The 27,522-nt window shown below is 43.3% G+C and overlaps 1 protein-coding gene and 1 non-coding gene across 3 annotated transcripts in view; both read right to left on the bottom strand.

The window, feature by feature from the left end:
• The window catches only part of LOC124795246 (b(0,+)-type amino acid transporter 1-like), a 410,036-nt gene that overhangs the window by 114,400 nt on the left and 268,114 nt on the right, over positions 1 to 27,522 (bottom strand). The window lies entirely within an intron of this gene.
• On the bottom strand, positions 655 to 729 carry Trnap-cgg. The gene has a single exon. It is a non-coding gene; the product is annotated as a tRNA-Pro (tRNA).

The following is a 27,522-nucleotide window of genomic DNA, read 5'->3' on the forward strand; positions in this document are numbered from 1 at the left end:
CAAAACTCAGCCAGCCACCAAACGCTTGAAATCTAGACGCAGTTTTCTCAGAGCAACCGAAGATTTTAGCGACCAACCTGGATCTAGGGTGGAGAGATGGAAGCGGTCGGGAGAAGGGCACTGGATGGAACCAAAGGAAGAATTGGCACCAGGTTACGATGAGGATTGGGTGGTCTGGAGATCACTAAACAGGCTACGCACCAACACTGCACGGTCAAGAGATAACCTTCTGAAGTGGGGATATTCTACTACATCTAATCTCTGCGACTGTGGAGAGGTGCAGACGACCCAGCACATGTATAACTGCCCTGAATGTACTTCACACTGCACTTTAGAGGATCTGATGTTGGCAACCCCAAATGCTGTCGACGTAGCCCGCTTATGGGCCAAATGCCTATAACATTTTGTTTCTGTGCACACATATTTGTATATATATTTTATATATATTTTCATATGCCTGTAATTATTTTTTTTCTGTGTGCTATTCATTTTTTTATATTCCTGTATCCATGGTGCTTCTGACACGAATAAAAAAAAATAGCTGTATTCCTGTTAAAAGAGTGGCACTGCAAACGATATTAGTGGTCCAGAATGAGATTTCACTCTGCAGCGGAGTGTGCGCTGATATGAAACTTCCTGGCAGATTAAAACTGTGTGCCGGACCGAGACTCGAACTCGGGACCTTTGCCTTCCGCGGGCAAGTGCTCTACCAACTGAGCTACCCGAGCACGACTCACGCTCCATCCTCACAGCTTTACTTCTGCCAGTACCTCGTCTCCTACTTCCCAATCTTTACAGAAGATGTGCGAACCTTGCAGAGCCAGCACTCCTTTCTTTCAGGAGTGCTAGTTCTGCAAGGTTCGCTTCTGTAAATTTTGGAAAGTAGGCGACGGGTTACTGACAGAAGTAAAGCTGTGAGGATGGGGCGTGAGTCGTGCTTGGGTAGCTCAGTTGGTAGAGCACTTGCCCGCTAATGGCAAAGGTCCCGAGTTCGAGTCTCGGTCCGGCACACAGTTTTAATCTGCCAGGAAGTCTCAATATTAGTGGTGCTCAAAAGCAGCTTAAATCCGTAAAACCCAGTGACGTCCAGCGCCAAATGGAATCCTTGTCAAGTTCTGTAGAGTGTATGTGGATGATTGAATCCCAGTACTGACTGTAATTTACCGAACTTCATAACAAAGATATTGCTCGTCATTGAAAAAAAAGCAGAGTATACATCCATCTACAAAAAAGGAAGCATCGACGACGCGGAACTACACTCCCCTCTCTTCTCAGCAGGTATCCTCAATGCTACTAAAAAAAATGGCTCTGACCACTATGGCACTTAACATCTGAGGTCATCAGTCCCCTAGAACATAGAACTACCTAAATCTAACTAACCTAAGGACATCACACACATCCATGCCCGAGGCAGGATTCGAACCTGCGGCCGTAGCAGTCGCGCGGTTTCGGACTGAAGCGCCTAGAACCGCTCGGCCACCGCGGCCGCCCTCTCAATACTACTGACACAGAAAACAAGTTGATTTGGTGTTTCTGAACCTTCGAAAATCCTTTCGATTCAGTACCACATGGACGGCTTCTAATGAAAATATGTTCACATGGGAAATATAATGAGGTTTATGGCTGGACTGAAGCTTCCCTGGACGGAGAGCCATCTACAGATAATGGAATAATATTTGGCGTGTCGCAGGAGTGGTGTGAAATCTTATGCGATTTAACTGTTAAGCTCAACAGACCCTAAGCTTACACACTACTTAACCTAAATTATCCTAAGGACAAACAAACAAACACACACACACACACACACACACACACACACACACACACACACACACACACACATGCCCGAGGGAGGACTGGAACCTCCGCAGGGACCAGCCGCACGCAGGAGTTGCAAATAGAGCCTTTCCTGTTCGTGTTATACATCAATGACTTAGAGGCTAACGTTAGTTACAATCTCAGGCTTCTCGCAGGATATCCAATTATATATATGAAGATGGTATTTGTTCTTTCAGACATGTCCGAAAGAACAGATACCATCTTCATATATAGTTAAGGCTAACCGACCATTGACCTTGTTCTTCTGTGCTGGATGCACACACATTGCCCGAACTCTTACGGGAATTGGCAAAGCCGCGAGTAATGAGTGTAATGGGCAGGGGCACTACGAATATAGTGCTGGACAATAAGTTGGGAATTTGGGTCTCACGCGAGGCGTGCCAGAGAAAAGTCCCTGTAATCGCACTATCCTCTGTGTCCTCGGTGGCTCAGATGGATAGAGCGTCTGCCATGTAAGCAGGAGATCACGGGTTCGAGTCCCCGTTGACGTATATCAACGCCCGTATACAGCTAAGGGTATTCATTTCATTGTATTGATTTAATTGTATTTTTATCCAATTATATATGAGGAAATTATATCCAGAAAAATTACAGTAATATCCAGTTAGATTTCGACAAAATATCGACCTGGTACAAACACAGGCAACTTGTTCTAAATATAGACAAACTCAAATTTGCTTACTTTAAGGAACATAAAAGTATTATATAAAAATGGCTCTAAGCACTATGGCACTTAACATCTGAGGTCATCAGTCCCCTAGACTTAGAACTACTTAAACCTAACCAACCTAAGGACATCACACACACATATGCCCGAGGCAGGATTCGAACCTGCGACCTGCGCAGAGCGGTTGCGGACTGAAGTATTATATCCTTTGAGTATCGAGCTGAATAGTCAAATTATAGTCAGTAACGTCATGTAATTATTTAGGAGTAACAGTGTGTGAAAATATGCACTGGAGCGCCATATGGCTCCGTTGTAGGTAAGGCGAACGGCAAGTTTCGCTTCATTGGTAAGATATTGTGAAACTGCAGTTTCTCTCTGAAAGAGACTGGATACAAAACACAAATGTCCCCATACTTTAGCAGTATTAAAATGGATGAGGCCTGTGTCAGGTCATACTAACAGGGACGTCAAATGAATAGAAACAAGGGCGGCTCGAATGTTCACAGGCTTGTTTGACCGGCTAGAGAGTAATGGAAATGCTGAAAATTCTTAACTATCAGACAATAAGAAAGACGTTCACGAGCACCTACTTAAATTTTAAGAACCGAGTTTCAGAATAGCACTTACCAATGTTCTTCAGACCCATATCCATCCCGAAGAAATCCAGCAGATCATAAAATAGTAAACGACAGCTCCCTCGCACAAAGGCGTACGTCCAGTCATTCTTCTACGCTTCTTTCGTGAATAGGACGATAAGAAACTCGAATAGATGATGCAACGGAAATATCCTTTGGCACGTACTCCGTGTGTCACCATGAAAATCGTAATTACTTCTACTTATTGTGAGCTTTATTGTTTACCGGTATATCTTCCGCGGTCTCGTGGTGGACCACCTATTGAACAAAATCGACTGGAAAGTTTTATACTTCGAACACCTGTACTAAGAACCGAACGTTTTTGGCACCATGAGGACTTGAGCTGGCTTTTCACATAAGAGAAAGATGAGAGACGTAGCATTTCATTTGGTGCCATCAGGCAATGGCTCAGTAGGTAGACCTAGGAATATCTGGCTGCACGGAGTAAAAACAGAGACGGAAGAAATGGGGAGATTGAGAAAGAGGAGTGGAAAGTTCAGTGCAGCCCTGAATAAGGACACTGGGCGGTCAACGAGGCTTAAATGCTTATGGTGTTGTAACGATTAAAAGGATCATGTTGATTAACCAATAAACCGAAGCCTACCACGTGCTTTATCCACGACTGAATCTCTCTAAGTCTACATGGATACTCTGCAAATCACATTTAAGTGCCTGGCAGAGGGTTCATCGAATCACCTTCACAATTCTCTATTATTCCAATCTCGTATAGTGTGCAGAGAGAACGAACACCTATATCTTTCCGTATGAGCTCTGATTTCCCTTATTTTATCGTGGTGATCGTTTCTTCCTCTGTAGGTCGGTGTCAAAAAAAATATTTTCGCATTCGGAGGGGAAAGCTGGTGATTGTAATTTCCTGAGAAGATTCCGTCGCAACAAAAATCGCCTTTCTTTTAATAATGATCAGCCCAAATCCTGTATCATTTCTGTGACACTCTCTCCCATATTTCTCGATAATACAAAACGTGCTGCCTTTCTTTGATCTTTTTCGATTACTCCGTCAGTCCTATCTCGTAAGGATCCCACACCGCGCGGCAGTATTCTAAAAGAGGACGGACAAGTTTAGTGTAGGCAGTCTCCTTATAAGGTCTGTTACATTTTCTAAGTGTCGTGCCAATAATACGCAGTCTTTCTTTAGCCTTCCCCACAGCATTTTCTACGTGTTCTTTCCAATTTAAGCTGTTCGTAATTGTAATACCTAGGTATTTAGTTGAATCTACGGCTTTTACATTAGTCTGATTTATCGTGTAACCGAAGTTTAACGAGTTCCTTTTAGCACATGCGTGGATGAGCTCACACTCTTCGTTATTTATCGTTAACTGCCACTTTTCGCACCATTCAATCTTTACTAAATAGTTTTGTAGTTTGTTTTGATCTTCTGATAACTTTATTAGTCGATAAACGACAGCGTCATCTGCAAACAACCAAAGACGGCTGCTCAGATTGTCTCCCAAATTGTTTATATAGATAAGGAACAGCAAAGGGCCCATAAAACTACCTTGGGGAACGCCAGAAATCACCTCTGTTTTACTCGATATTAATACGAACTGTGACCTCTCTGACAGGAAATCGCAAGTCCAGTAACGTAACCGAGACGATATTCCATAAGCACGCAATCTCACTACGAGCCGCTTGTGTGGTACAGTGTCAAAAGCCTTCCGGAAATCCAGAAATACGGAATCGATCTGAAATCCCTCGTCAATAGCACTCAACACTTCATGTGAATAAAGAGCTAGTTGTGTTTCACAGGAACAATGTTTTCTAAACCCATGTTGACTGTGTGTCGATAGACAGTTTTCTTCGAGGTAATTCATAATGTTCGAACACAGTAAATGTTCCAAAAGTCTGCTGCGTATCGACGTTAACGATATGGGCCTGTAATTTAGTAAATTACTCCTAATACCTTTCTCGAATATTGGTGTGACCTGTGGAACTTTCCAGTCTTTGGGTACGGATGTTTCGTCGAGCGAACGATTGTATGTGATTGTGAAGTATGGAGTTAATGCATCGGCATACTCTGAAAGGAACCTAATTGGTATACAGTCTATACCAGAAGACTTGTTTTTATTAAGTGATTTGAGTTGCTTCACTACTCCCAGGATATTTACTTCTATGTTACTCATGTTGGCAGCTGTTCTCGGTTCGAATTCTGGAATATTTACTTCGTCTTCTTTTGTGAAGGCATTTCAGAAGGCTGTGTTTAGTAACCCTGCTTTGGCAGCACTGTATTCGATAGCATCTCCATTGCTATCGCGCAGAGAAGTCATTAATTGTGTCTTCACATACGACCAGAATCTCCTTGGATTTTCTGTCAGGTTTCGAGACAAAGTTTCGTTGTGGAAACTGTTATAGGCATCTCGCACTGAAGTCCGCGCTAAATTTCGAGATTCTGTAAAAGATCGCCAATCTTGGGGATTTTGCGTCTGTTTAAATTTGGCATGCTTGTTTCGTTGTTTCTACAACAGTGTCTTAACCCGTTTTGTGTACCATAGAGGATCAGCTCCGTCGTTTGTTGATTTATTTGGTATAAATCTCTCAATTGCTGCCGATACTATTTTTTTTAATTTAAGCCACATCTGGTCTACATTTATATTATTAATTTGGAATGAGTGGAGATTCTCTCTCAGGAAGGCATCAAGTGAATTTTTATCTGCTTTTCTGAATAGATATATTTTTCGCGGATTTGGGGATTACAATATTCACTCTTGCTACGACAACCCTCTGTTCGCTAATCCCTGAATCGGTTTTGATGCTCGTTATTAACTCAGGATTATTTGTTGGTAAGAGGTCAAGTGTGTTTTCACAACCGTTTACTATTTACGTGGGCTCATGAAAAAACTGCTCGAAATAATTTCCAGAGAATGTGTTTAGCACAATTTCGGATGATATTTTATGCGTACCTCCGGAATTAAACATGTATTTTCACCAACATATCAAGGGTAAATTAAATTCACTACCAACTATCATCGTATGAGTCGGGTACGTGTTTGAAACCAAACTCAAGTTTTCTTTGAATCTTTCAGCAACTGTATCATCTGAATTGGGAGGTCGGTAAAAGGATCCAATTATTATTTTATTCCGATTGACAACAATGACCTCTTCCCACAGGAAGTATCTAATTCAATTTCGCGACAAGTTGAACTACTTCTGACAGCAACAAACACGCCACCGCCAACCTTGTTTACCTATCCTTTCAGAACATCTTTAGGTTCTTCGCAAAAATTTCGGCTGAGCTTACATCCGGCTTAAGCCAGCTTTCAGTGCCCATAACGATTTGAGCCTTAGTGCTTTCTACTAGAGCATGGAGCTCTGGTACTTCCCCAAAATAGCTACAACAATTTGCAAATGTTATACCAAGGTTCCTGTATCTGCGTTCTTCCTGTGTTCAGCCTGCACCGTTTGTGACTGAAGCCCTTCTTGTGTTTTCCCGAGACCCTCTAACCTAAAAACAGTACTACAAACAGACATGAAATTGACGCAAGACATATGTGCTGCTATGCTTGTTAAAATATTATTTGTGGTGTACTACAAAATTCCCTATGATCAGAAATCCAGCGTCGAGATTCCAACTTGTTACCTCTGTGTGATCTTTAAGTGCTCTTTTCCTTGCGGACGAGATCTTTTTTCATTGCTGCGCTACATAAAATACCAATTGCTAAAATAAATTTTCATTAATTATTAATTAATTCGTGTTTCTAATGTTTTGAAGTGTTTTTACTCAACTTTTAATGAGCCATTTTGCTATTGCAGGAATTCTAAGTCAGTGTTCCAGAAATTAATTTTACATTAAAAAGTATTAACTTAAAAATATGACTTCGAAAATAGGATTTTTTGTTTACTGCGGTACCTATGACAGACAAAGGGGGTTTTAACTGTCTCTCGCTATCTAATTAGTTTACCCACTGGCGCTCAGTCATTTTTCAGAACATTAAAGCATGGAAAACGGGTGCTCTGCACGTTTATTAGCTCCTCCTACAATATTCTATACAGTTCTTTTCTTTATATTCGACTAGCATCACACCCCAAAGCCCACAATTACACTCTAACGGTATCTTCCTGTCTAATAATTTTCCCCGTCAACCCATCACACTTCTTTAGTCAAGATCCGTCAGATTTCCTTTTCCGCCAATTCGATGCAGTGTGTTCTCATTAGTTATTCGATCTACTCATCTAATCTTCAGCACTGTACAGCAGCACCACATTTAAAAAACTTTATTCTCTTCTTGTCTAAACTACTTTTCGTCCACGTTTCACTTTCGTAGTGGGTTATGTTCTGAACAAATAGCTTCAGAGAAAGGCTTCTCAATAAATTTATATTATACACTCCTGGAAATGGAAAAAAGAACACATTGACACCGGTGTGTCAGACCCACCATACTTGCTCCGGACACTGCGAGAGGGCTGTACAAGCAATGATCACACGCACGGCACAGCGGACACACCAGGACCCGCGGTGTTGGCCGTCGAATGGCGCTAGCTGCGCAGCATTTGTGCACCGCCGCCGTCAGTGTCAGCCAGTTTGCCGTGGCACACGGAGCTCCATCGCAGTCTTTAACACTGGTAGCATGCCGCGACAGCGTGGACGTGAACCGTATGTGCAGTTGACGGACTTTGAGCGAGGGCGTATAGTGGGCATGCGGGAGGCCGGGTGGACGTACCGCCGAATTGCTCAACATGTGGGGCGTGAGGTCTCCACAGCACATCGATGTTGTCGCCAGTGGTCGGCGGAAGGTGCACGTGCCCGTCGACCTGGGACCGGACCGCAGCGACGCACGGATGCACGCCAAGACCGTAGGATCCTACGCAGTGCCGTAGGGGACCGCACCGCCACTTCCCAGCAAATTAGGGACACTGTTGCACCTGGGGTATCGGCGAGGACCATTCGCAACCGTTTCCATGAAGCTGGGCTACGGTCCCGCACACCGTTAGGCCGTCTTCCGCTCACGCCCCAACATCGTGCAGCCCGCCTCCAGTGGTGTCGCGACAGGCGTGAATGGAGGGACGAATGGAGACGTGTCGTCTTCAGCGATGAGAGTCGCTTCTGCCTTGGTGCCAATGATGGTCGTATGCGTGTTTGGCGCCGTGCAGGTGAGCGCCACAATCAGGACTGCATACGACCGAGGCACACATTGCCAACACCCGGCATCATGGTGTGGGGAGCGATCTCCTACACTGGCCGTACACCACTGGTGATCGTCGAGGGGACACTGAATAGTGCACGGTACATCCAAACCGTCATCTAACCCATCGTTCTACCATTCCTAGACCGGCAAGGGAACTTGCTGTTCCAACAGGACAATGCACGTCCGCATGTATCCCGTGCCACCCAACGTGCTCTAGAAGGTGTAAGTCAACTACCCTGGCCAGCAAGATCTCCGGATCTGTCCCCCATTGAGCATGTTTGGGACTGGATGAAGCGTCGTCTCACGCGGTCTGCACGTCCAGCACGAACGCTGGTCCAACTGAGGCGCCAGGTGGAAATGGCATGGCAAGCCGTTCCACAGGACTACATCCAGCATCTCTACGATCGTCTCCATGGGAGAATAGCAGCCTGCATTGCTGCGAAAGGTGGATATACACTGTACTAGTGCCGACATTGTGCATGCTCTGTTGCCTGTGCCTATGTGCCTGTGGTTCTGTCAGTGTGATCATGTGATGTATCTGACCCCAGGAATGTGTCAATAAAGTTTACCCTTCCTGGGACAATGAATTCACGGTGTTCTTATTTCAATTTCCAGGAGTGTATGTTAACGAATTTCTCTTTTTTCACTAAGCTTTTCTTATTGTTGCCAGTGTCAGTTTTTTATCCTTTCAATCGTCATCAGTCATTTTTCTGCCGAAATACTATTTTTGGTGTCCCATTTCCTAATCTAATTCAATCAGCACTGCTTCATTCAATACAGCTACACTCCTACACACTTTCGTTGATTTTCATCAATAAGATCTTTTGAATACGATATCCATTCCATTCAGCTGCTCTTGCAAATTCTTTGTCATCTCAGACTTTTAATTTTTCCACGCAGAGTTCCCATTACCTCTTCAAACGCGGGTACCACAAAAGTCTGATCCTCTACCATTCCAACTTCAGACACTTGCGTTCTGTGTATATCAAAATATGTTGAAATTGCTCGAGGCATTTCATATTTCCCACATTTCATCCACAACAAGTAGGGTAACAGGCGTGCGTACCTTATATACACTGCCTGACAAAAAGAAGTAAAGCAACCAGAAGACACGCGACGACGTCAATGTAACTTCATACCCGTACACGGCATGTGTGGATATGGTAATAAGAGTTTTAATTCTCTGTGACAGGTAGAAAGGCCACCAGAGTACCTTTAGAGTTTTTCGTGTTTGGTGTTACCAGACCTGGTAGGGTATGTAAGTTGCATGAACAGCATCAGACGTTGAGTGATGTCTATGAAAGACACGGATATGTCACGTACTCCTGAGAGAGAGAGAGAGAGAGAGAGAGAGAGAGAGAGAGAGAGAGAGCCTGAGTGGGGTTAGAAGGTACCCCAAGGTGGGTCTCTGCTTGTCTGGCTGGTCGAGTCTTGTAATATCCAAATCTGTGGGGCTTTCGTGTGTGACAATGGCCCAGTGTTGGACTGCAAGGGGACGTAAGAGCAGGGTCCAGTCAATCACGTCTGACCATTAAAAGAGAGGACTGCCAATCACATCATAACCCCTTCATTACGCTTCGAATACAAAATCTTCGTGTCAGGTGGCCATAAAGATAAACCGAAGATTATCAGCTATAATTCACAAATATTCTGGGTGTTACTCTTCACCAAAAGCCTTGCGTAGAAGGAATATGCGACGTCACGACATTAATCGAAACAGCGACTCGTAGGTAGGTGATCAGGAAATTATAAGCCACGAGGATATGGTTCAAATGGCTATAAGCACTATGGGACTTAATATCTGAGGTCATCAGTCTCATGGACTTGAAGTACTTAAATCTAACTAACCTAAGGACATCACACACATCATTGCCCGAGGCAGGATTCGAACCTGCGACCTTAGCAGCAGCGCTGTTCCGGACTGGAGCGCCTAGAACCGCTCGGCCACAGCGACCGGCGCCATGAGGAAATGTATTCAGAAACGATGGTCGTAACGTCTGCTACAAGTAAACATTCACCATCTCTACGACTAGCACCCGCCCGTGTAGCCGCGCGTGTTAACGCGACCGCTTCCGGGACGGGGAGAAATGCCGGTTCCACATCGAATCCGCCCGGCGGATACCGAAGGACCGGCTTGTCGGCCGGCCTGGATATGGTTTTTAGTCGGTTCCCCAAATCCCACTAACTGTATACCGTGTTGCTTCCCATATTCTGCCTCACATGCATGATACACAAATATTCCGAACACTTTCTCACACTTACACACAGAATTTACTTACTCTATACGCAGGCAGAATGGGAACATTGCTTTCGTTTTGGGGCGGGGATGGGGTGGGGTGGGGGGTGGCACTTGAATATGAGACTGATGGTCTTAACTGTTTGGTCTCCGTAAAGACTTCCTCAGAACTCTACGACTAGAATCTTCGCTCTTGCTTAGTATACCGGATGGTATTCCAGTTAAGCGCCTGGTGTATAGGCAGCTCAGCCCGCTCTGCTTGTAGCGGCAAGCCTAACACCCAGGCGCCTTGATTGTCTGAAAACTGTATCTGTCCTGGGAAAAAAGGGGCGGACTAATTCAAAGCAGTTGGCTTTCAGCAAGTACATTTCTCCTCATAACTGTGACAGTATATGACTTAGCTAAGTGGTGCCGGCACGGTAACTCAGCGTGTTCGGTCAGAGGGTTCGCTGCCCTCTGTAATAAAAAAACTGAGTTAACGGATCAACGACGAACTGAAACGGGTGTCTTGTGACGTCGGCCAGGAGCAGATAGAACGAACGAAAACGAACAAAATGAGATTTAAAAAAAAAAAAAAATAGTGGTCAGCGCCTCTGACTGCCATGCAACAGGCCCGGGTTCGATTCCCCGCCGGGTCGGAGATTTTCTCCGCTCGGAGACTGGGTTTTGTGTTATCAGTTCATCATCAGCGACACGCAAGTCGACTAATATGGGCTCCACTGCGAAGACTCGACCCTCGGCGGTGGAACTTCCCCAGATGACGACTCCCGGGCATTAATGCTATACGATCATTTCTTTTGTTTTCCTCAGTGCATGACTTAACGATCAGATGACTGGTTAATGCTCCGTAGAACTGAACAATAATTAGCTTTGTGCAAAAAGCTTTAATTTAGATTACTGATGCCGATTTTGAAGGTCAATATCCAGGGAATCATGATCATCGAGTTCCGATACTGTTAGGAAATTTAGGGAAAAGTTGTAGTTTAAAACAAATAAAAAATACTCGAATAGTAGTTTGCATTGGAATGACGAAAACTATTCACATGTGTATTAAAAAATTTATTCCTTTAATCAAAAACCGATTTAAAGCGTTCCCTGCCCACCCTTTAATAATTTATATTCACCGCGGATTAACACGAGGATAGTGCACACTTTGCTTGCAGTTACTGCCCATTACCCCAACAGTACGCATTTTTTGACAGTACTTCGATCTGCTATACTCTGAATAAAACTAAAGAATTACGTTACACGTATTTAGTAAGCTTCTTGCTTCCAGTATAGGTAGTTATTTCAGCACGTAGTGCGCCAAACTTGATACATTATACCGGAATGACGAAAAAGTACCATAGTTATACTAGCAACTCCTTTAGTGTTAGTTTCAAAATTACGTATTCCACACACTCGAAATAAGCACCTTCCTAAGGTATTAAATTTTTCTGGTCGTTCATCAGAGTAGCGTCCGTCGCAGCTATACTAGAATCTCACCTCAGGTCTTCGAGGTTACTCTACCACGCAATGCAGCTGAAACATTAATCACCCGCAGAATCATCCACATTGAATGTAAACTATCACGATGTGTTCGAAATTAGTCAGGGTTCAGGAATCTAAAAGTATTCAACACATGACTAGTTCAAATGAAACTGTATGGTTCCAGAGACCTTATCAAGTCGCAAACATCTGTGATGTATATATGCAGACTGAAGCGATGAATGAAAACATGTACCAAAGCCGGATTTGAGGCAACTAGGCAGATGCACTAACCACTACGCCACCCTGGCACAGTGGCTTTGCACAACTGCACGGACTACTACTCTAACACACCCCTCCAACTTAAATCCAAATTCCCATTCATAAGGAATACCAAGTGGGCTGAGGCGTGACTGGGAATCTGGATTGAGGAGAGAGGGGTGCTAGGATAGTCCATGCAGTTGTGTAAAACCACAGTGCCAGGGTGGCGGAATGGTTAGCGCATCTGCTTAGTGAACAGGAGACCCCAGTTCGAATCCAGGCCTCGGTACACATTTTCATTCGTTGCTACAGGCTGCATATAACCGTGACTAGTTACTAACATTTTAACTTAACCTCTACTTCGGTACAGTCAATAAAATATTAGTATCTTTATTAATTAAAACAGTTGCTGCAGTTCACGATATTCACCAGTGAAATTAAAATATTAAAAAGACTAAATCTTTCCCCGAAAGATGGAGTATGATAGAATAGTGTTTGCGATTGTTTGAACATTTGAAATAGAACCATTTCGTTTGTTAACGAAGGTACGAGCTTATATGATAAGTTCACAGACATGTGAGTGGCTCGAGGACTTCTCAAGTAATAGAACCCAATATGTTGTTCTCGACGACAAGTGTTCATCAGAGACAAGGGTACCGTCAGGTGTGCTCCAGGGAAGTGTGATAGGACCGCTCTTGTTCTCTCTATACATAAATGATTTGGCGGACAGGGCGAGCAGCAATCTGAGATTGTTCGCTGATGATGTTGTGGTGTACGGTAAGGTATCGAAGCTGAGTGACTGTGGGAAGATACGAGATGGTTTAGACAAAATTTCTAGATGTTGTGATGAATGTAGCTAGCTCCAAAAGTAGAAAAATGTAAGTTAATGAAGATGAATAGGAAGAACAAACCTGTAATGTTCGAATACAGTATTAGTATTGTCCTGCTTCAGACAATCAAGTCGTTTAACTGTCTGGGTGTAACGTTGCTAAGCGATATGAAATGGAAAGAGCTTGTGAGAACTGTGGTAGGGAAGGTGAATGGTCGACATCGGTTTATTGGGATAATTTTAGTAAAGGAGACCACACATAGGACGCTGCTGCAATCTATTCGTGAGTACTGCTCGTGTGTTTGGGATCCGTACCAGGTCGGATTGAAGAAAGACATCGATGCAATTCAGAGTCGGACTGCTAGATTTGCTACCAGTAGGTTCAAAAAACACACAAGTGTCACGGAGATAAATTTATTTGCGTGGCCATCCTCCGCTTGTTTTGTAAATAAAGCCACCTTTTCTTGCTGCAACTTTTTTTTCCCCCAAACGCGTTTCGCCATTTTCTTGCTCTAGGCCATCTTGAATGGGATCTATAACGATACAGTTTTGTTATTTTTAGATTATCAAACAGTTCACTTCATGATTTTTATGTAATTAAAAATTACTTACAGTTTGCTGTGATCTGCGTTTCCTCTCATCTGGTCTGGAGGTCGCACCACCACTTTATTTAATTGTGCTCATGTGTCAGAAATAAAGTGGTAGTGCGACCTCCAGACCAGATGAGAGGAAACGCAGATCACAGCAAACTGTAAGTAATTAGTTATTTACATAAAAATCGCGAAATGCGTCTAGGAAAAATAAATTAAGTTGCAGCAAGAAAAGGTGGTTTTATTCACAAAACCAGTATGTCACGGAGATGCTTCGGGAACTCAAATGGGAATCCCTGAAAGGAGGGCGACATTCTTTTCGAGAAACACTATTTAGAAAATTTAGATAACCGGCATTTGAAGCTGATTGGCGAACGCTACTACTGCCGCCAACGTTCATTGCGCTTAAGGAACACGAAGATAAGATACAAGAAATTAGGGCTCACACGAAGATATACAGACAGTCCTTTTTCCCTCGCACCATTTGCGAGTGGAACAAGAAATGAAATGACTGGTATGGTACAGAGTATCCTCCGCCAAGCACCGTACGGTGGCTTTCAAAGTACCTATGTAGAATAACGTGTGATGATAAAATGGAACACTTTCACGAAGTTATAGAGTTAATGGGCAAACGTAGTTACTAAAAAGATTTCTGAATGACTTACGGACACAGTCTTTGAACAGCGCGCGTACTTCTCTGGGAGGACAAGGGAATTCGTTAAATGTGCATCACTGGTACTCTGAGAACGCACGTTTTATTTGTGAAGTACTTGCATGGCAACGAAATAGGATTTTCATATATACTGGCAAGAACATGTACCGTTGACCTGTTTTCCTCTGAAACAGCGCTGGCCACCAAGATTTACGTGGTTTGCTGTTATCATACTTCGAGATTAATTTATGGAATAATTAATTGCATGTAGTATCATACAATGACATGGGTCTGTTAGCACGTCTCAGGTGGCTATGACAGGGCAGCTCGATTTTGGTCGAAGTCAGAAACGGGCGTATCGTGATATGGGCGCTCATAGTCACTGGTTTTGAACATAAACTAAATTGAAAATCAACTATTACTATAAATTATTCCAATAATGATAAAGTACTGTGGATAAACCTTTTTACGAGGTGTCCTTAAAGTCGTCATGTGGAGATCTGTTCAGCTCAGGACACTCTAGGCTCTGAGCACTATGGGACTTAACATCTATGGTCATCAGTCCCCTAGAACTTAGAACTACTTAAACCTAACTAACCTAAGGACATCACACAACACCCAGCCATCACGAGGCAGAGAAAATCCCTGACCCCGCCGGGAATCGAACCCGGGAACCCGGGCGTGGGAAGCGAGAACGCTACCGCACGACCACGAGATGCGGGCACACTCTAGGGATTCAGATAAATGTGCGATGAAATTATTTGCAGTATGTTCCTAGCATCCAAGTGCTTTATATAATTTCAGACGTCACAAATCTTGTTACTTTAAGTTCATGCGTGTCTTCGACCGTAAGATGGAGAAAAGGGCAAATTGTTTCAAACTTCACTTTGTCCAGATGCCTGTTGCATAACGGCATGTAAACAGGTGGTGGTAGAGACATACGACGTGAGACTTATAGGCATCGCAGAGAATATTTATTAATATTTTGCTCCATCCCAAGAGTAATTTTAGTTTCACGGATCTGAGCACTCATCTTTAACGTCATATGCATCTATTCAGAAGAGAGAGCCCAGATAAAACTGTCAACAAAATTTTGCAGAGATGTGCACAGGCTCTTTTTCCACATACTACAGGTGAATGAAACGCAAGGAGACACTAAGAGGTGTACCACACAATAAAAAGTGCCCTCTGTCAAGAACTTTCCAATGATTCGCGGATTACAAATATGGATGTAGATTCCTCAGAATGATTAAGATTTCAAACAAAAACGCAGAGAGTGTTACATTAAATGGAAATCTCCTCAATTCCCTCTCACGTACGAATATTCATGGTCACACTGTTCCAACTAGAAACTGCTATGACTTTGGTCCATATATTTCGTAGTAAATTCTGCGGTGTGTTTCCCAGTATCAAGTTCGACAAAACAAATAGGTCGAGATAAAAAATCTCATGAAATGTTACGAGGGGCGTTCAATAAATATTGGAGCACATTTTTCCTCCGCCAGTTTCGATTGGAAAAAATGCATAATTTGTTGTGGGACATTCTGAAATATTCCCGCTTCAGCCCCCTAGAGTTTCATGAAGTTCCAATAGGTGGCGGCATTATACTTAGCCTTCAAAATGGCGTCTGTAACGGTGGTGTGTTCCAAGCAGAGAGCTGTCACTGCCTTTCTGTTGGCGGAAAATCACAGCATCGCAGATATTCTTAGGCGCTTGCAAAATGTCTACGGACACCGGGCAGGGAACAAAAGCGCTGTGAGTCGTTGAGCGAGGCGTACGTCATTGTCTCAACAAGGTCGCGCAAGCCTGTCCAATCCCCTGCGAGCCGGCCGGTCGCGCACAGCTGCGATTCCTACAGCGTTTTAACTTGCGGACACTCAACTCACATTCCAGGTGATCGATGGATATGGAACACTTCGCTGTTCAACTGGACGTTTCTGTTGATAGTGCTGACACACTCGTCCACCAGCTGGGGTACTCAAAAGGAGTGTGGCCGTTGGGTTCCTCGCGGCCTAATGGAAGATCATCAACAGAAAATAAGGACCATTTGTGCGAAATTGCTTGAGCGCTCCGCCGGAAGCATTACGTGGATGATGGGAAGATTATTGATGCAGGAAGACGTTGGCTCCGAGTCGACCAGTAGGGTGGTACCATGCGGGAATACAGGCTCTCACAGTAAGGTTGCGTAAGGCCGTTGCCTTGACGGAGATTACGTTAAAAAACAGGGTTTTGTAGCCAAAAGAGTGGGGACTACGGTGTACTCGAATCCCGAATGAAACCATCCTGCTTCCAGAAAAAGTGTTACATTTATTATTGAACGCTCCTCGTAAAAGGTAGATAGGTGGGCCGCGTTTAACTGAACAAATTGGTACAAGAACTAATACGTTACTCTGTGTAACAAGAACCACAATTCTAACACTGTCCATGGCTTCACACATCATAGTGACATGGCATGACATGAGTGAAGAACGTTCAGTTATATGTCTTTGCAATCTGACTGATGAATCATTCAGTGGGCTTTTATCAACGAAATACCACAACGTAATCATACAAACAGGCAGAGATTTTTTCCTCTGTGAAGAAGAGTCCGACGAAACTTTCATAATGCTGGTGGTTCGCACTCTACAGAGAAACGCCTGGAACGCTGAATTTAGGACCAGAAGAAAGTAATGTGCTATTACTGACAGTCGATTATACTATTCGTATCTGTGGCAAAAGAACTCAGTGTTAAGAGAATTCAGTGTTTTTAACTACTTGTATTCTACAATAACCCCTATACCAGTAGCGGCGTGGCGAGCAGTATCGTGGTATTCTATTGGCGTCATTATCGAGAAGAGTTCCGAAAATCATGTCTCTTCATCGGCCTGGGGGCAAATTTGCATGTAATCATCTCCTTAGTCTGTAATATAACATTTTCTTACTCAAAATGTAACATTTAATTTCGAAAGAGAATTAATGAAAATATACCATCTGAGACGGTCTCCATCGATTTCAGAGAGGTTACGGCTGTCGCGCGTGTTCTGCCTCTCCGCTAGGTGGCAGGAGGGACTGGAGACTGCGCGAAGCCTTCAGGAGCGATAGAAATGACCGTCTCTACGCAGCTCGCTTCCGCTCGCATGTGTGAAGTTGCGGGAATTACGTTGTCTGTTGGTCTTTGGCTGTAAGGTCAATTTGTAAGAAAAATTCCCAATATAACCCACGATGTAAGAGTCATGCTGGTGAATTCATTTGGACTTTTTGCAGCGTGCTCTTCGCAATAAAGCAGAGTTGTGCCTTGGCTCGAAGTATGCATCAGAGGTTGGGCGGAGCATAGAAGTAAACACTAAATTCCAGCCTGGTGGGTGCAGCCTAGAAAAGTGTTGTTCTGTGGTGTCGAAACTACAAGATCGCCATGGTACGGAAGGAGATGCTGACCCTTCGTTTCAAATGTCCATCTGGCTTCAGGTGAATCGAAAGCTATATGGGAACCAGGACAAAGGCGTTCCAACGTAACTGAATTTTATGGTGAAAATCCGTTCTTGTAATATCACGGTAAGGAATGGGTGATGCCTGTTTACCAGTAATTTCCATTGGCGTCTGATTAAATAGCGACAACTAAGTTTTGTAATTTGAGTGCATTTCTTAAAGATGCATTGTCTTTGCTCTTGTACTTGCCTTAAAGCAAAAGCACTGTAGTGTTCAGCTATGGATTTTTAGATCTGTCATTCAGTAGTTAAAGTTTTAAGTAAAATTTTACTGTGTATTCATCTTTAATAGTGCAGTTGTCCCTTTTGGACAATTTTAGTTAAGTACTTCTATTATTTTAATGAACACTGGCCAAGATAGTTTCCCCTTTTTTAAAAAAAAATTGGGTCTGTTAGTAAAATAAAAGAAAGTCCAAAAAAAAATGGTTCAAATGGCTCTGAGCACTATGGGACTTAACATCTGAGGTCATCAGTCCCCTAGAACTTAGAACTACTTAAACCTAACTAACCTAAGGACATCACACACATCCATGCCCGTGGCAGGATTCGAACCTGCGACGGTGGAGTCGCGTGGTTCAAAACTGTAGCGCCTAGAACTCCTCGGCCACTCCGGCCGGCAAAGAAAGTTCGCTCGAGCGTTGATCTCATTTAAGTAAATGATGATATGTAAAGTTTTCTTTATGCAAGAGTGTAAATACATCTTGTTTCCGGTTTAGGCTAATTGCCGTTTGAAGGTTGTTCCTTTGTTACCTGCTCGAGGGGACGCCGCTGTCGGCGTCATGTTTACGGGGCTTATGGTAGCCGCTTGTGATTAATGTGAATACTGATTTGAACTGTAGCATTTTGATTATTTGTTGTAAATCTTTAATTATAACAAAATGTCCATTTCTAAAATTTATGGCCTCCGGGGATCTGTCAGCTTCTAAACTCGAACGTAAACTGCCCTACATACTCTCCCTGTATTATTTCCCTTTTTTTTTCCAAGTATGCCTGTGATGTTTAAACACTCGCTATTGGACATTTACTCGTACTTAGAAGAGATTAAGTTCTAAAGTTTGTACTAGGAGCGTCGGATTGTTCCCCTACATTAGTGTAAGTATATGTCCATGTGAAGATAACTGTACTAGTGAGGAAAGTGGAAGACTCACAAGGTTGTTTATTGACCAGTTTTCACTTTCACGAGTAATAAAAGACCCGGGTGGCGAATTCAGCCTCCTAGGACCTATCTCTCAAGCTTTCGGGCGAAGGGATCCAATCTGGGGAAAAAAATATTGTTTATTTGCTCACCCAGAAGAGCCAGAGGAAGGAGGGAGGCCACTCTGGGCGCAGAAATAGTACTGTATGTTTCTTATTGTTATAGTATGAATGTAAGTGAAGGCTAAATACTGTCTGGGTTATTGAAGACAGTATTAAACTTTAAAACATACAGAATACGGAAGAACTGTAAGGTTCTCATACATATGTTTTCTGCTATTGTAAATAATATACCTTTACTGTACTGGAAAAGAGGTTCAAATGGCTCTGAGCACTACGGGACTTAACAGCTGAGGTCATCAGTCCCGTAGAACTTAGAACTACTTAAACCTAACTAACCTAAGGACATCACACACATCCATGCCCGAGGCAGGATTCGAACCTGCGACTGAAGCGCCTAGAACCGCTCGACCAAACCGGCCGGCGGAACAGAAGTTAATGAGCGCACTGCACGAGTAAGTACAGTCTGTTGTGCAGTGCATGGACATCCTCATTGGCGGCGTAGAAGAGAGCAGTTGAGTTTTTCGGAGAAAGAGATCTGCTGTTAGTGAATCTGAGAGAAACTATCTGGAACACTTTTCTACACAGATAAGAACTTATTTATGATACTTCATTGTTCTTTACACTGATGGAAAAAATTTTGGAAGAATTTTGAAGGTATGTTTGTTGTCTCTTCGTGATGAGAGATTTTGTAATTGTTAGTCTCCTTATGCTGTGCAGTCTCTTTGTCAATAATCAGAGTTTGATTTCTAAAAACCGATGTTCTTTAGAGATTCATAGTAAAGTTTCAAATATTCTATAGTGTGTGCATTGCACCTTACGCCACACGCAGTTACACATTGTTTCTGACAAACAAACAAAATTAGAAAAGATGGTTCATGTTTAGAGGCTGCACCGCTGATTTGTATTTGCTTTCGAAAACGTCAGTACTCCAGACACAAAAACAGCATACTGGGCAAGAGGTAAGTCACTTATATTTCAGAACAGATCTTACCTGGTTTTCTTGAACAAACAGTGTGTAGTCGGGATTGTCAGACGTATTGCTCGCAAGTACGTTAATTTTCAGTGAACAGTGTTGGTAAATTCACACAGCTATTTTTTTGTGAATATTTTTGGTCAAACATTGCAATTCATTTCACGCAACGTTCGTTATCTACACTACTGGCCATTAAAACTACTACACCACGAAGATGACGTGCTACAGACGCGAAATTTAACGGACAGGAAGAATATGCAAATGATTAGCTTTTTAGAGCATTCACACAAGGTTGGCGCCGGTGGTGACACCTACAACGTGCTGACTTGAGGAAAGTTTCCAACCGATTTCTCATACACAAACAGCAGTTGACCGGCGTTGCCTGGTGAAACGTTGTTGTGATGCCTCGTGTAAGGAGGAGAAATGCGTACCATCACGTTTCCGACTCTGATAAAGGTCGGATTGTAGCCTATAGCGATTGCGGTTTATCGTATCGCGACATTGCTGCTCGCGTTGGTCGAGATCCAGTGACTGTTAGCAGAATATGGAATTGGTGGGTTCAGGAGCGTAATACGAAACGCCGTGCTGGATCCCAACGGCCTCGTATCACTAGCAGTCGAGATGACAGGCATCTTATCCGCATGGCTGTAACGGATCGTGCAGCCACGTCTCGATCCCTGAGTCAGCAGATGGGGACGTTTGCAAGATAACAACCATCTGCACGAACACTTCCACGTTTGCAGCAGCATGGACTATCAGCTCGGTGACCGTGGCTGCGGTTACCCTTGACGCTGCATCACAGACAAGCGCGCCTGCGATGGTGTACTTAACGACGAACCTGGGTGCACGAATGGCAAAACGTCATTTTTTCGGATGAATCCAGGTTCTGTTTACAGCATCAATATGGTCGCATCCGTGTTTGGCGACATCGCGGTGAACGCACATCGGAAGCGTGTATTCCTCATCGCCATACTGGCGTGTCACCCGGCGTGATAGTATGAGGTGCCATTGGTTACACGTGTCGGTCACCTCTTGTTCTCATTGACGGCACTTTGAACAGTGGACGTTACATTTCAGATGTATTACGACCCGTGGCTCTACCCTTCATTCGACCCCTGCGAAACCCTACATTTCAGCAGGATAATGCACGACCGCATGTTGCAGGACCTGTACGGGCCTTTCTGGATACAGAAAACGTTCGACTGCTGCCATGGCCAGCACATTCTCCAGATCTCTCCCCAATTGAAAACGTCTGGTCAATGGTGGCCGAGCAACTGGCTCGTCACAATACGCCAGTGACTACTCTTGATGAACTGTGGTATCGTGTTGAAGCTGCATGGGCAGCTGTACCTGTACACGGCATCCAAGCTCTGTTTGACTCAATGCCCATGCGTATCAAGGCCATTATTACGGGCAAAAGTCGTTGTTCTGGGTACTGGTTTCTCTGGATTTATGCACCCAAATTGCGTGAAAATGTAATCACATGTCAGTTCTAGTATAATATATTTGGCCAATGAATACCCGTTTATCATCTGCATTTCTCCTTGGTGTAGCAATTTTAATGGCCAGTAGTGTACTTCGGTAGTTAGTTATAGTTACATAGTTTTCACAGAATGCACAATTAGCATCTTTTGGCATTTAATTATACTGATTTTCTTTACTTCAAAAGTTGCATTTCATTAAGTTTAACGTTTTATTTGACAACTCTGTTCACACGCGTAAGACAGAGCCAACCAACAGTCAGTACTGCTCAGCAATTCAACATTATATCTGAAGTGACTTTACAAGAGGAGAAAGTTTTTGAAAACTATATATTCAGTTTCCTCACATACAGACAATATCTTACAGAAAGCTTACAGAAAAAAACGTGAAAAAGGGCCAGGCAGGCTACATCAGCCCTCACCCACACTAAAACAGTCAGAATGCAGCGAGAATCAGCGGAATTAGTCGCTCGTGTCACGCTTCCACAAACAGCCGGACCAGAAGCGATTGCCTGTCCCAGCAACGGAATTCATTACTAACGTGTGGCAAACTGCGTTTAGGTCTGATAATGCAATAGAGTGGCATGGACCAAGTGGCCTGAACTGTGTGTGTAGATGGGAGCACTACAGCCAAGTTTCCTATGTTTCTGCTTTCGATTCAGTTTTCTAAACTCTCCTGACAGCAGCAGTAGGAGCAGCGACAGCAGCACGAACATCAGCAGCAACAGAATGAGGAATTATCTGGTTTCTGACCACAGCGGGGTTAGCTGCTCTCAGTAACCTTGCTACCGGTACTTGGCAGCCTACAGGACACTGTCTCCGTCTACTGGAAAGGCTAACGATGTGTGTTTAGCCTCTTGTCATATTTGTGTTGTATGATGAGAGTGTGGGGAGGTTGAAACGCAGTGCTGGCACACAAGCCTTCTCCGTTCGAACAGTACCAAGAGAGCTGCCAATGACCGCTTCTGACGGACGAATCGCCACGAATAGCGGCACGAGCCCTCGATCCACTAGACACTGAAAAGAGATTTGGAGTTTATACCAGTACATTTTTGTTCCTCTGTTGTTCACAACAGAAGAACATTCCGCACACTGTGCGACTATGGGCAGATGTAACGATGATTGCCGGCCGCGGTGGTCTCGCGGTTCTAGGCGCTCAGTCCGGAACCGCGCGACTGCTACGGTCGCAGGTTCGAATCCTGCCTCGGGCATGGATGTGTGTGATGTCATTAGATTAGTTAGGTTTAAGTAGTTCTAAGTTCTAGGGGACTGATGACCACAGATGTTAAGTCCCATAGTGCTCAGAGCCATTTGAACCGTTTTTTTTAACGATGATTGCCAAAGTATGAGGGTTATTCGGAAAGTAAGGTCCGACTTCTTATAAAAGAAACCATCGCAGATTTTTTGACAAAACTGTGGTCATTTGATTCCTCACACGCTTCTCTATCTTTCTACATAGTTTCCATATTTGCTTAAACATCTGTCATAACGTTCTACAAGCTTTTGCACCCGTAAGTCACAGACGTCTGCCGCCTGTGAGGATAACCCGTCTTTAACTGCTTCATTCACTTCGTCATCTGTTGCGAAGCGCCTGCTGCTGAGAAATACCTTTAGGTAGCGGAACAAGTGAAAATCGCACGTCGATCTTCACGAATATTTTCGTCCACGGCTTTGACCGCATATTCTGAGATCACTGGTGATCTGCGTGATCGCGGATCATCATGGACGTTTTCTCGTGGGCCCTTGAAAGCTCTCACCCATTTGTGCATTTTGCTGCCATTCATTGCATTGGGTCTATACATACACCTCACTTCCGCTGCTGCAACGTTCCTTGCTGTCTGAAACCTTCTCACTGACCGTATTTCGTATTCGGCGGGCTAATCAATTTTTTAATCATTTTGAACTGACTCTTTAAACTGCGACAAGATAAATGCAGACTGCGTTGCTTGATGAGCAAGGCATGCCGTGAGTCGGTGCTCATGCGCGTTTCCGTGTTTGCGAGAATTTTGATTAGCTACGGCAATTCGGACCTTACTTTCCGAATAACCCTCGCACAAACGGGTAACTAAAAAATAGTAAGATTATTTGCATGTTACGCTACTAGAGAGAGAGAGAGAGAGAGAGAGAGAGAGAGAGAGAGAGAGAGAGAGAGAGAGAGTCATATCTCAAAGAACAACTCGAAACATTTAGCTCTGGGAAGGAGCACGTAGAGAAACAGTGCCTCACATTTAGGAAAATAATTGGCCAAATACAGGATAAATATGTACCCAGCAGAATAGTTACTGGTAAGAAAAACCCTCCTTGGCACACAATCGCTTTAAAAGAACTGCTAAAGAATGGCGACTACCGCTTAATACGTGTAAAACGGATGCAGAGCTTTAAATAGTGAGACGCTGAACGAAACGCGTCTGGCTGTGAAGAAAGCAGAGCGTGAAGACGTCAATGATTTCCGGAGCAGAATCAAATCGAAATATTTCAGAAAACTCAGAATCTAGTCGTACGTAAAAGATGTCGATGGAACCAACAGTTTATACACTCATGGGTAAGACAGGAACAAGGTATAAAACGAAAGTGGAGGTACTAAATTCTGATTCAAATTGTTCTTTTACAAAAATGCAAGAGCACTAGCCCAGTTTAATTCTTACACTACTGCAAAGAAGAATGATGTAAATATTAGTGTCAGTGAAGTTGAGAAACAACTGAAATCACTAAAACTGAAGAAAGATCGAAGTCTGAGGAAGTCCGTATCAGATTCTGTACAGAATCTGGACCTGAATTAGCCCTCTTTTAACCATCGTACATCATAGATCGCTCTAACAAAAAACAGTCGCCAGTTGTTGAATAAAGCACAGGTAACATCCATCCCTCCACATGCGGTGTAGCGGAAGCGATCATACGATGACCGTCCAGTATCACTGACATCAGTCTGTTATTGTTTGGTTTAATTAGTTGTCATCTGACATTTACGGTTTAAAGTTGCATTTTCGTCGAGGCAAGCACTGTCTGTAGAGAGGCGCCACAGTGCTGTGAAAACTCTGTTGTATAAAGGCATCACCCAAACACTTCAAAATTCACGTATGATATAGATCTCTAAACGTGTTAAAAATCTATATTCTTAATGTTAGTACCAAAGTTTTGTTTCAAACGGATACAATTTTCCCTTTGGCGAAACTGATTTTAACTTATCACGTCGTATCTGCAGAAAGACTGAATGCGTGAAATACTTTTGTCTTGTACTCGTACATGAGGTGTTGTGCAAAATGGTTCAAATGGCTCTGAGCACTATGGGACTTAACTGCTGAGGTCATCAGTCCCGTAGAACTTAGAACGACTTAAACGTAACTAACCTAAGGACATCACACACATCCATGCCCGAGGCAGGATTCGAACCTGCGACCGTAGCGGTCGCGAGGTTCCAGACTGAAGCGCCTAGAACCGCTCGGCCACTTCGGCCGGCGGTGTTGTGTAACTTCCAAATATTGGACGTAGGCATATTATTTTACCAAGGGAAAAACTGAATAAGTCATCTTACCCACGGATATGCTTTTTCCTCTCGATTACCAAAAAACTTCACTCGGTAACGAATCTTTCCAAAGTTGTGCATCTCACCGTGTTTGAAGTAGATGGTAAGTTCCTATAGAACCAAACTACTGCTGAGGTCATCGATCCCTAGGCTTACACACTACTTAATCTAACTTAAACTAACTTACGCTAAGGGCCAAACAAACAAACAAACAAACACACACACACACACACACACACACACACACACACACACACACACACACACGCCTAAGACCGCGCGGCTACCCTACGCAACACTATGTTTGACATATATAAGATTTGGAGAATAGTATTTTTCACAGTTCCGTCAATATTACTCTTAGGAAGCGTAAGTTTAAATTATCTCCCCCGCAAAAATCACGTAAAAAATTGGAAATTCGGATATGGTATACATCTCTGTACCGTCTCCAAATGAACCAAAAAACTCCTCTTAATTTTAGTTAGGGTCATTCTAACATTTTTTGAACAGGAAAGCCATTCGTGCCAGTAAAAATTAACAGGATGCGGCAAAATGTCCTCCCTAACTTAACGTTCAAATAAAAATCAGATGTATCAACATAAAGAAACTGTATTATCACGAATAATACATATAAGGTGTTTCAGTATAGCGGTTACAAACTTTCGATAGAGACAGAGTAGACATATACGCTGGAAAAATCAGTCTTGCATAGTCGGAAACGCTTCCCTGGCGCTGTAGTGACTACACAAAACACGAGAAAGAAAGGTCACGAACAGGGTGAGAAAACATGCGTATTATGCTTAGTGCAGGAGAAGTCATGAAATAAGAACAAAAACAACGATGTCATCAGAGAAGTTGTTCGAAACTACAACCCCCGAACTGTGATGCAGACCTTGCTTGTGTGATACATGGAGAACCCGGTTCGTCACTGCAAAGAACCACACCAACTTCAGGCACAATTTCAAGGATGTTTGTACACGACCTCACACGATGGTGCTGATCACATTCAAACAGTTGTTGAAAAACGATCATCCTATACGGATTAAATCACAAGTGCTGTTGTAAAATTCGACGTGCACTTCCATCCGGTAACTAAAGAGCTCTAGCGCTTTTTCGAGCATCTCTCTTCGGAAACCGCTGAAATGAACGCCTTACTGCATTAATGTGTTGTAGAGTTCGAATGCTCTTTGGTCTCTTTTTTTTACCTAGTTCCACTTTCTTTACAGTTTGACTGTGGCAACATTATAAATAAAGCTTCCCACTCCAAAGATATGATTCATGTGAATACTGTTCCTTCTTTTCATCCATCTACTTTTTATTTGAGCTTTAAATTAGGGGGAATGTTTTGCTACACACTTTCCTAATCAAGAACTGGCAGTCACAACGCTTTGCACAGCGACAGTGGGAGGCGACAGTGATAGCCTTCCATAGGTTTATTTCACATCTCTATAAGATTTCAGTGTGGCACAAAATGTGTGCTACCTACGTTAAATGTCGAGAAATACAAAAATATGCACTTCACAAAACATAAAAATGTAATATCCAGTGAGTAAGATCTCATTAAGTCTCAGTAGTAATCGAGTAACCACCATAAATAACTCAGTGTAACAATTTGTGGGGAGAGTTGAAATTTGTGATCTGTCAGATATCAATTATCTCATGAAGGTCTTCTTATGCACCAGTAAAGAAAATATGTCAAGTCTACAGATCTGTAAAGGACTGAAACGAATCCGTCAGACAATTCATATAGTTAAGTGTCGTCGTTAAGTTATTTTTGTGTTTCGTTGCCACTAACTGTCTGTATGCGATGGTGGCAAGCCTCAAGGAAGGAAACGAATAGTTTGTTCACAACTATTGCATCTATATTTTGTGTACCCGTATCCCTCTTGTTTCTAATCCTGTGATAAAACCCAGAATGTGTGGCTGTGTTTGACCTGAATGTGTATCTACATCTACATAGATACCCTGCATCACTACAAGTCATCTCCATTGCTGTTCCACTCGCAAATAGAGCGACGACAATTAGACTGTCTATATGCCTCCGTATGAGCCCTAATTTCTCGTATCTTATCTTCGTAGTCCTTACGCGCAGTGTATATTGACGGCAGTCTAATCGTCCGGCATCAAATGGCGGTTCTCTCAATTTTATCAATAGTGTTCCACATAAAGGATGTCGCCATCCCTTCAGAGATACCCATTTGAGTTTCCGAACCATCTCTGTAACATTTACGTATTGTTCGAGTCTACCTGTAATAAATCTAGCACCCCACCTCTGAATTGCTTCGATATCTTCCTTTAAATGCGACCTGATACGGGTCCCAAACACTCGAGCAGTACTCAAGAATAGGTCGCACTAGCATCCTATAACTCTGTCTCCTTTACAGATAAACCACACTTTCCTAGAATTCTCCCAATAAACCGAAGTCGGCCATTAGTCTTTCCTAGCACAATCCTCACATGCCCGTTCCATTTCGTATCACGTTGCAACGTTACGCCCAGATATTTAA

Source organism: Schistocerca piceifrons, chromosome 4 (assembly GCF_021461385.2).
Source record: "Schistocerca piceifrons isolate TAMUIC-IGC-003096 chromosome 4, iqSchPice1.1, whole genome shotgun sequence".
NCBI lineage: Eukaryota > Metazoa > Arthropoda > Insecta > Orthoptera > Acrididae > Schistocerca > Schistocerca piceifrons.